Source organism: Microtus ochrogaster, linkage group LG5 (genome assembly GCF_000317375.1).
Source record: "Microtus ochrogaster isolate Prairie Vole_2 linkage group LG5, MicOch1.0, whole genome shotgun sequence".
Taxonomy (NCBI): Eukaryota; Metazoa; Chordata; class Mammalia; order Rodentia; family Cricetidae; genus Microtus; species Microtus ochrogaster.
Genome location: NC_022031.1, coordinates 25,380,255 through 25,391,520, shown reverse-complemented (window position 1 = coordinate 25,391,520; position 11,266 = coordinate 25,380,255).

Genomic DNA, 11,266 nt, shown 5'->3' with positions numbered 1-11,266 from the left:
CATCAATGACTGCAGAAAGTTTTCACAGTTGAGAAAGAGGGACATAGAGATATGTGATAACCTTATCCCTACTCCTTACCCCCTCTCCTCCAAAAAGTATATAGACGAAAACTCTTAGCAATTATTACAAGGGTGCTGAGGTGTTGTTTTCCACATCTGAGGCCTTTTGGCAGGGGTGTAGGTGGGGATGGGCTCAGTTTTCTTTACGGGGAATTTGACCCTGCTGCAGTATGTTATTTTTTTTCTTTTTCTTCTTCCTTTTGTTTTGGACTAGGAGGTCTCAGTGGTGACGGATGGACTTGGGAAGGACTAAGATGTGAGTGTGATCAGGGTTCATGGTGTGAGACTCTCAAATAATCAGTAAAAATACTGTGTTAGCCAAAAAATGGCTATTAATTAAACTTTAGTAACCTCAGTTTTAGCCCCCACTCTCCCAAGTTCATGTTGCCATCTGAAACCATGATTTAAGTCTTTCTTTTCCCTTTACACATGATAGGTGACATTGAACAAATTGCTCAGAGTCTCTGGATTCTGCTGTCCTCGTTCTATAAAATTGGGGCAATGAAAGCACAAAGTCGATAAAATTCTTAGAAAATACTCTTCTATGGATTAGCTACAGTGTTAGTTATGCAGTTATTCTTAGAATGGCATTTAAGGTTCATACAGCTAAAGATGGAAAAATAAAGACAAATAAAAATGAAAATAAAATATCAATCTACAAGTTTTAGATCATCAAACCCACTTCACATCCAAGCTTACCTTTTAAAATTTTGTGAATGAAAATGTGGTGTGAGCTTTATATCTTTTATTTAATTACACAAAACACATGTAAGTTTTATTTGTAGAAGCACCAGCCTGCGATAACAAGAAACCTGTAGCAGGTGGCAACACTTCTTTTGGAGTCATTTTCTAGGTTGCTGTACCCATGACCACGGGGTCCATAAATTTCTATAGACATTTTAGGCTTTCAAGACCTGTGCCCAGTGTGAAAAAAACTACATTCAATTAATAAATAAATGATTATTACCAATAATCTTTTTCTAAAGGAATTACAAATACTGTCACAACAGTAAATATAAGAAGTTCACTGTATCACTTGGATTTGTATTTCTACTCAAATTAAAATTTTTTAAAAAGGCTACCGGCAAGATAAAATTAAGATAAGAAACAAACCTATAACTACTAGTGAAATAGAAGCAGCACTAAATATTCCCCCACCTCAGCAAAAAAAGCCCAAGGACAGATTTCAAAGAAGCATTAATGCCAATAATGTTCAAATTATTCCAAAAAAAATAGAAAGAAAATGAACATTTCCCAGTTTGTTTTGCAAAGTCACAGTTACTTTGTTGCCCAGACCACTTGAAGACCCCCGTCAAAAAAGAGAGAGAGAATTATAGAGAGACTAATTACTCTTGCGAACATAGATGCAAAATTTCTCAATAAAACACTTACAAAACGAATCCAAGAACACATTAAAAAATACCATCCATTATGATCAAGTAGGTCTCATCCAAGAGGTGCAGAGAGGTAAGAGAACTGGGAGGAGTAGAGGGAGAGAAAACTGTATTCAGGATGTATAATCTGAAAAATAAAATAACATTTCCAGTAAAAAGAATATATTTTTAAAAACACAGAATAACTTTAAAGTTGTAAGAAATAGTGTATCTGATTTCATTTGTAACACATATTTTTTATTTATATGATAAAATACTCATTTTTTTTTCTTCTGCCTAATGTTTTTTAGGGACCAAGACTCTCGGATTCTGGACAGAGATTACCATTTCTTTTCTGCCATAGGTAGGTGATCCACTTGAGGTTGAAATTTACGGAAATATAGAACCACTTGGTGTTCATTTGTTATAGCGGGGCTAAATTCTTCACAATTGTCTCATATCAAGTCAATGAAGATGTCATTACTATTGTCAGTTTTGGAAAAGAAAAACTGAACTTAAGATATTTCTCTCTATTGCCAAAGGCCATCTATGCAATAAGTATTCCAAGACCCAGCAATACCACTTTTCACTATATATCCAAAGGATGCTCAATCGTGCCACAAGGACATGTGCTCAACTATGTTCATAGCAGCTTTGTTAGTCATAACCTGGAAACAACCTAAATGCTCCTCCACCAAAGAATGGATAAGGAAAATGTGGTACGTTCACACAGCAGAAAAAAACTAACAATATCTTGAATTTTACAGGAAAATGGATGAAGCTAGAAAACATTATTTTGAGTGAGGTAACCCAGACACAGAAAGGCAATTATCACATGTACTCAGTCATAGGTAGTTTTTAAACACAAAACAAAGAAAACCAGCCGACAAACCACAATCCCAGAGAACTTAGACAACAATGAAGACACTAAGAGAGACTTACATACATCTAATCGACATGGGAAGTAGAAAAAGGCAAAATCTCCTGAGTAAATTGGGAGCATGGGGACTTTAGGGGAGAGCTGAAAGAGGGAGGAGAGAGGCAGAGAGGGAAGCAGAGAAGAATGTAGAGCTCAATAAAACTCAATAAATAAAACCCACAAAAGATAATTAACTTAAATCCCCTCTATTCAAAACACGTGCTTTTAATACTGTTATTATCCTGATGAATATGGTGGGTGGGTAAATTAATCTTAGATTTAAGTTTTATTATGTTGAGCTGAATTGGGAACTCCTGTACATTTAAAGTAAATTTAGCACAATTATCATATTTTATCTTATTTTTTCTTGTGTAAAATTTCACAAAGAAATCTAAAACTAGATTTAAAAAATGCCATATTGTGTCTTGAGTATGTTTTATTAATCTACATATCCAGTGCAATCTCTACCAAAGTTTTAATAATACTTTTTATATAAATAGAAAAATAGTCTAAAATTCACATGGAAGCAGAAAGACTTCTCAATAATGAAAGCATTTCTGAAAAGAATGAACAGTCCTAATGTATCACAATATGTGATGTCAAGCTACACCAAGAACTTTAATAAGACAAACAGAATGCTGTTGGCACAAAAGTAGTCATGGAAACTAGTGGAATATGATAGGCCACAAATCATAGGTTTCACACTTATTTGGATATGATTCCTAACAATGAAAACATATTTTCTTTAAAATGTGATTCTATGGAAATTAGACATCCAAATGAAGAAAAATTAATGCACCTTGTATAAAAATCAACTCAGAATGAATCAAAGACTTTACGACATGGAACATTAAGTGTAAAAGGGATACATACGAAAAATGTTTCAAGATACATGACGAATCCATTGCTTTTAGAGTATGTGCTTCCATACCCAGAATTTTTACAAGGGTCTCAAGGATCAAATTCAGGTCTTCATTCTTTCATAGAAAGCAGTAAACAGTTACTCAGATATTCCTGCAGCCCCATTCATTATTTTTAAGTGAATCACTTCATGCTGAGGATCTTATTAATATTAATCCCCATATTAACCCTTTATCAGATGAATGCTGTGTAAGTCTCTCCTATTCTATAGGTAATCTCATTGTTTACAAACAGTCCTTTATAAAGCATTAACTCTATAATTTTCTTTATGGTCTTAGTCTCGTGTTTGTGCCTTATAACAAATTTTTAACTGATTTCTTTTAACCAGTGAGTGGTAGCATCTTGGTTTGATTTTTGTGTAACTGGTTATCTATTTTTCTAGCACCATTTGTGGATTTAAATATCCTTTTCCCAGTGTATGTTCTTGAGACTTTGGGAAAGTTGGTAGGCTAAAATGTGAAGTATTTTACATGAATTTTCTAGTCTATTCTAGTGTTTCACAAGGATGTTTTAATGCCAATGTAACATCATTTTTAATACTATAGTATATGCTGAAGTCACATATATCAAATAATAATATAATAATAATAATAATTTCCTTTATTTTATTGTATTATTCTTGCTGGAGTTTTCTGTATATTTGTAGTATTTTTGGTTCTAATAAAATTTTAAAAGACTTTTTTTAGTTCCTTAAATAATGCTATTGGAATGTAAAGATTGCATTGACTCCACAGACCACTTTCAATACCATTGTCATAATAAAAATGTTAACCTTTCAGTGAATGAATACAGTTACTATTTCTGTTTACTGTTTTCTGTTTTGTCCATTAATACTTTGTGGTATTCACTTCAGTTTTTTTACTTCTTTGTTTAAATTTATGTATTTTAATTTTGATCACACAGTGCAAGAAGTTGGTTTTTTCAATTTTTTCAGATAGTTCAAACTTGAGAAATAGGAATTTCACTGATTTTATATTATTTTCTTATCCAGTAACTTCACTAATCTTTGTGAATTAATCTTAGTTTTGGCAGATTTGGTGAGAAATACTTAAGATTTTTAATATATTCTTTATCAAATGTGATTATTGACCTGTTTCTTTCAAATTTGTGTACTATTTGTTTAATATGACTGTCTTGGCTATGACATCTAGAACTATTTAAGTAAAGTGTTGAAAGATGGCATCTTTTTCTTCTTTCTGGTCCTAGAGTATCATTTTTGACTTTAACCCCTCATACACATATAATGGTTTCCATGAGTTTATCTTACATAAATCATAACTTGTTGATTAATAATTTATTCAATTCTGACCAAGAGGTGATGTAGATTTGTCAAATAGCTACTTAAGATTCATTAATAAGATTGTATAAATTTTCATTTATTCTGCTAGTACATACATGCAGAATCATCCTAGCGTCCTAGGGTCAAATCCCACCTGATCATGGTATATAACCTTTTGATGTGCCACTGTATTTGGTTTTTTTTTGGAATTTTCTTGAGATTTCTATAGCTGTTTTCCTCATGTATGTCAACTTTCATGTTTTGTTGTTGTGAACCTTGTCTGGTTTTTGGCATCTACACAATGGTAGCCTCAAAGAATGAAATTTCAAGAATTCTCTCTCATTTAACTTTTGACATAATTTGCCAAGAATTAATGTAATTTCATCTTCGAATATTTGGTAGAATTCAGTAGCACAGAATTCTAAGTCAAAGCCAAGATGGTTTTTTTTTTGATGAGAAACATTTTATTATTTCAACCTTATCCTCCATTTTAATTTGTTCATAATATATATTTATTCTTCTTAAATAAAAATGTTTCTAACAACTTAGATTTAAGATTCCATCATTTCTGATGAGTACACAATGGATACAGAAAGTTAGGAATGACCCAGAGTACTGATTTTCCTTTGATTGAATTTACTGGTATCCCTGGAGTAGTCTTCTGTGATTCTCTCCTGTTTTCCTGGTTTTAAAGAACTAGAACACAAGAAAAAGATGTTCTTGCTTTTGGAGAAAGAAGATTAATGCATTGGTGGTCTCATATGAAGGTCTTCAATCAGTGTGAGGAGCTTGTAAGTACTTTTTGTTGTGTCTAAAGGAGCTGAGGCAGATGAAACGGACATAGGATGCATATTTGCCCCGCAAAATGGATCAAAATAAATACTTTGAATAAAACATTTGAGTGTGTTTCTCAAAACACTCCAGCTTACATGGAAAGGTAGAGTATTTTAACACAAATCACCTATGTTTAACTTTTGTTTGGAAGAATCCAACGAAACTTTGAAATAGTCTCATCTATGGGACAACCTTGAAGAACAATTTTAAACACATAAAAACTTGTAATGGCAAATTACAGAAATGGGAAGAAAGAAAATAGTGAGTTCTTAACTTCACATTCACATCTTCATTTGCTGTACTATGTTCTTGCTGTGTTCTTTCCATGCTAGAGACTGAACCCAGAGCTTTATGCATGTAGACTAGGACTCTATTATTCAAGTTCATCCTTTGCCCCATTGTGCATAGTCCTAATTTTAAAAGTTAATAGCATCATTTTAAACATGTTTTGTTAGTTCACTTGTCTGCTCTTATGTTTATGTTTGTCTTACTAATGAATGACATTTTCCCCATAAGTGCATTGTAAAATTCTGTTGATTGCACTCTTTGCACAAATTTTCTTAAAATGAAACCACTTTTTAAAAGAAAGATAAGTCAATAGTAAAAAGCAATCAATAAAAGTTGTTTCTGCTCTGTACATTTGTACTTTTCTATGCATGAAATTGAAAAATAAATTTTATGAGTAGTGAAGGTTGTCTTTGAAATCTATCCATACTCTCTCATTATACATAGCCCACATTCGTTTGAAGCAGAAGTCAATCAATTCCTAAGTGAATGTTTATTACACATTTTCTCTAGGGAAAATGGCATGTCTCTGCAAATCATTTTCTTTGAGTTTTATATTAAAAGAAAATATGGTTGAAATAAAAGAATTATTTCTCCAAAATATTTTAGGCTCCTGTAATGAATAAACCTAGAGAGACTCAGATGGGTTTTATATAGTAATCCACAATTAATCACTACTCCGTCATTAATAACCACTTTCTGGGAGGGGCTAATTCTTCTCCCAGCAGTCATTAGTTATCTATAGATTTTTGTTTAGGAACAGAAACTTGTGAAAGTTATATTATATTATTAATATAACTCCAACTTAGAATGTGCATCAGTACTGCAATTGTTAGGGTTTATCTTACAACCTCATTCCTAGGAGAGAATGTTTCACAGCAGATTTTTTTTTCTGATGTTCTGATTCTTATATAAGTCCCATCTTCCATGCTGCTCCCTGAATAATAGGTGCAGGAGTTGTGATGTATATTCATCAGATGGAGCTGAACTCCCCATGCTCTACAGATTTTTACACTGTTTCCTAATGTGGATTTCTGTGGTGGCTTCCATTTGCTGTAAACTGAAGCTTCTTTGCTAGGCTTATCAGTGCATATAAGGAAAAGATTTAGAATGAAATAAGGAAATGTGGTAGTATACAGAGTGGTGGTACTAGGTTATATTCCAAGGTCTATGACCCCACTAGTCTCAGAAAGCTGATTATGTTTTGAGTACCAGTTGTGATTTCTCTTTTGTTGAGTGGGTCCTAAATCTGAGTATACAATCGTTGTTTACCACCAAAATGTGAGCAACATGTATTGCCCCTTTGTAGCTATCTGTTAATATTTATCATTGTTGTAGTTCCTAAATGTTGCAGCTAGGAAAGACTTTATTATATTTCTCCCCAGCGTTGGTAGGTTGCACAATATTTTCTGAAAATGGAAACTGTGGGAACTAGACCACATGAAAGAGACTTTCACCTTAGAATTGGCATAAATCACCTGAATCTTGTGTCCTAGATGTGTGCTCTCTTCAGCAACCGAGGCCTGACATCAACCCCAAGAAGCAACCAAGGGAAACTTTCATAGTCTCTCTTGTTTGGAGAGTCTCTTGGACTACCCTGACCAACTATTCAAAGAAGTTTCCCAGGCTTGGTACTGCAGTTTTTGTTACTTTTTGGTTTTAGTGAAAAACACTCTCAGCCTAAGTAGTATAACTTTCTTTAGGATGCAATTATGGATTTCTTGGTACAAATATCTGCTTTTGCTAATAGTAATCATTTGTTTTTGTGAAATTATCAGCTATGATACATTTATTTGATTTGCGCTCTCTCTCTCTCTCTCTCTCTCTCTCTCTCTCTCTCTCTCTCTCTCGTGTGTTTCTCTTTGTTATTTTTTTTTGGGGTGGTTTTTTCGAGACAGGGTTTCTCTGTGGCTTTGGAGCCTGTCCTGGCACTAGCTCTGTAGACCAGGCTGGTCTCGAACTCACAGAGATCCGCCTGCCTCTGCCTCCCGAGTGCTGGGATTAAAGGCGTGCGCCACCATCGCCCGGCTTCTCTTTGTTATTTTGCCTCAGGAGTATCTCATAAGTCTCCGTGTTTTAAAATTTATGTTTCATCTTCCATTGAAATAAATATTCATCTTTTTACCTAATTTCTAGTCTCAAATGTGTATTACTTTTCTTAAAGTACATGCATTGTCATTCTACAGTGACACCAGAGTGGAATAATATCAAGCTTGCCTAGTTAGTGAGGCCTAGAAATAAACTCAGTACCACATATACTTAGTGATGTGGATGGCTACAATTGGCAAGGACACAATGACAGCGTCACGAAGGCTTCAGAAAACAGGTAGTGTTATCTATAGAGTCACTACTGTGGGAAGTTTTTTTTTTTTTTTAACCACACTGCACACAATTTATAGGATAGGTTGCAGCATTATAGGAAAACGTTGTAGTTTAGGGTCTTCAGTCTAAGTAAGTAATTAGTCACAGCATTAGAGCAGAAACATGACAGTTTACTGTCCTTATAATTTCAGTTATGAACCATGAATTATTATTAATATGACTTATTTTCTCACCCGGACAAGCTTGCTGAGGGGCATCTTGAAAGCAATAATTACCAGGCATCAACCTTCACAGTTCTTATTATTGCCAAATATATCCCTTCAGTTGATTTTGTCAGAAATGTGACTCGAGCTGCCAACACAGTATTCCAAACGTGTTTCTATCTCTGCTGTCCATGTGCTATTACGCCTGGTGCTAACAAGTTTGGTGTGATTTCCACTGAGGGACGCCAACGGCTATTTCAATTAATCCTCTGACCATGAACCTTACACAGAAGGCCCTCATTTTCATTGTCAACATTTAAGGAGAAGACAACAAAGAAGGAAATTACCAGGTAGTGGTTGATGGCATATACAAGCCAAAGGAGTCAATCCAGGGGAGTGAGGGCAACACTACGGTTGAGTCATGTGTTCTGAGTAGATAACATTTAAGCTAAGTCTTAAAATACATCCAAAGTCAAAACTTGGGTAAGAGACTCTCAGGCCCCCCCTTAGTTAATGTCACAGTCTGCCCGAGAAATTTATATTACTTAAAAATTATTCCTGAGACTGGTAAAATGTTTCTTGCACTAGAGTGTGTGCACATCTCTAACAACCATATCAATAGGCACATATAGCAATGTTACTTCCTGTAGCACTGGGGAGGCAGAGAAAAGAGGATTCCAGGTACCTGTTGGCCAGTCAGTTTAGATGAAACAGTGAGCACGTGACCCAGTGTGTCAGTGCACATGTGTGTGGATGACAGAGAAGAACAGTGGTGTTGTTCCTCAGGCTCTATTCACCTTGCCATTTGAGACCAAGTCTCTCTCACCAAGCCCTTTCTGCATCCCGTTGAATTGGCTGATCCTAGGGATCCACCAGTTTCTACCTCACCAGAGCTATAAAACAAGCATGAGCCTCCAAAGCCTGGAAATTTTACATGAAATGCTTAATAAAAATTAATAGTATCTGGATAATTAGACATTAAATAGAAAAGAAAATGTACGGCAAGCTAGAATCATTTCCTTTTCTGTATAAGAGGCTCATTATACCACATATTCTAGAATAATGAACATTTACTGTAAATAATTATATTATTTTGTGTGCTAGTTATTAAAATGATTTTTCTTAGAAGTGAAGTTTCTTCATCATTGTACATTATGAACATTCAGAAAACTGAGCTTTATTGTCTGCACACAAAGCACATCATAAGCAATATGTTTAAACTGTTGTCAAGTATATTCTGGGACTAGAAATTAGATAAGAAGTCAGCCTATTATTTAAAAAAAATCCTGAAAATATTTCCTCCAGAAATACTAACAGTGAAGCCAGTATTATGTTTGAATTATCAAAGTATACTATTTTGCACAGAAATATCATGTCATATAATTGTTCAGTACCTTTAGTAAGTATTGGTTATACCTGATCCAAAAATGCATTTAGTTTGGGGTTATGTTTTTCTGCATTGACTCTATCAACAAGATAAAACTGACTTAAATATTTTGACATAATAGTAATTCGTAATATTTGAGGGTAATTAAGTAATTGATTTAATATATACTGAGTTAGAAAACTTGGATTGGACTTTTGCCTCTTCCATATGAACAGACAAAATTGAATCCCAAGAAAATAGAGGTTGAAAGTCCATTGGAAAGACTGCCTGCCAGAGTGCACTCTTACTCATTCCTTTTGTTCTACTCAAGCCTTCCTTAGCTTGCTTGCCTCCCTGTATACAGGGGCCACTTTGCTTTATTCTACCAATTAAAAAATTAATCCCATTAAAATTTCATTCTCAGAGAAATACCCAGAGTAACTTTTCACCAGATATTTGGGAACCAGCCACTAGAAATATAAAATTAGGATTTTTGTAGTTATAGAGATTGTATTTACTGAGATTAGCAGATTTTGAGTGATTTTATGAATTAGGCAGAGCAGTAAAATAAAATAAATGACTAAAATATGCTTATTTAATGTAATTTGAAGCTCATGAGTTTGAGTTTTGTGCTCCTAGTACTTTCCAACAATTATCTTAGCATCTAGGAGAGTAACAAGTATTCAGATTATTATATAGGGGCCTTGTATGGATCATTATATTTTCTAGAAACGACTTTGAATCTTTCCTTTGTTTGACTTTCTGCAAAATTCTCATTCTGACCCAATGATGTAGCGTTGCTGTCTCCTAGGATATACAAAAGTTTGATACTATTAAATATTATAGCAGCTATTTTTTTTAAATAATCAGCTCAAAAGTATCAGCTCTCTTTAGGTTTGCATTCTTTAATGAAATAGAATGGACAACAAGCACTTTCTTTTAAGGAGAGACTCTTCTCTCTAGCCGCACCCTGGCTTTTGATAAGATTGACAAAGATGAAGAAATTATTAGGAAATATTTAAAACATAGAGATCTTGCACCTATGATTTTGATGTCCCAACCTCTTAGTAACAAACTTCAGCCGGTTGTATAACCTTCCAAATAGTCCTGGGGAATAGGAAGGACCAAACAGATGCCAGAAACAGGCTGCTCCATCTTCTCTCAGAGATCTGGCCTCAATTGAACAAGCAGTTTCTGAGGAAAAGCCATGAACAAAAGACAATCAATATCCAACATCCGTAACAGCAAGGAGGAAGCCTGGTACGTGTAGAAATAGAAGGAAGCCTGGTACGTGTAGAAAAAGGAGGAAGCCTGGTACGTGTAGAAATAGGAGGAAGCCTGGTACGTGTAGTGCTAAGCCAGAGCAGGCCAGGCCTGAGCCTGCCTCCACAGCAGCTCAAGGACAGGTACTGTGACTGCCCAAGCCTGTCATAAAAGGGAACACTGTAGCCCTGACTAACCCCTGACAAGCCCTAGCCAATTAGAACATACTAATATGATTTCCACTTGCTTAATCCAATCATATCTAAAATGACCACTCCCCTCATTAAGAAGAGTTAAAAGAAACTCCTCCACCTTCCGAGGGTTGTTGCTGTCTTGCCTTTGTGTAGGATGCTTGCTCCAGCTTGCTGGAATAATGATGATGATGATGATGATGATGATGATGATGATGATGATGATGATGATGATGATGATGATGATGAT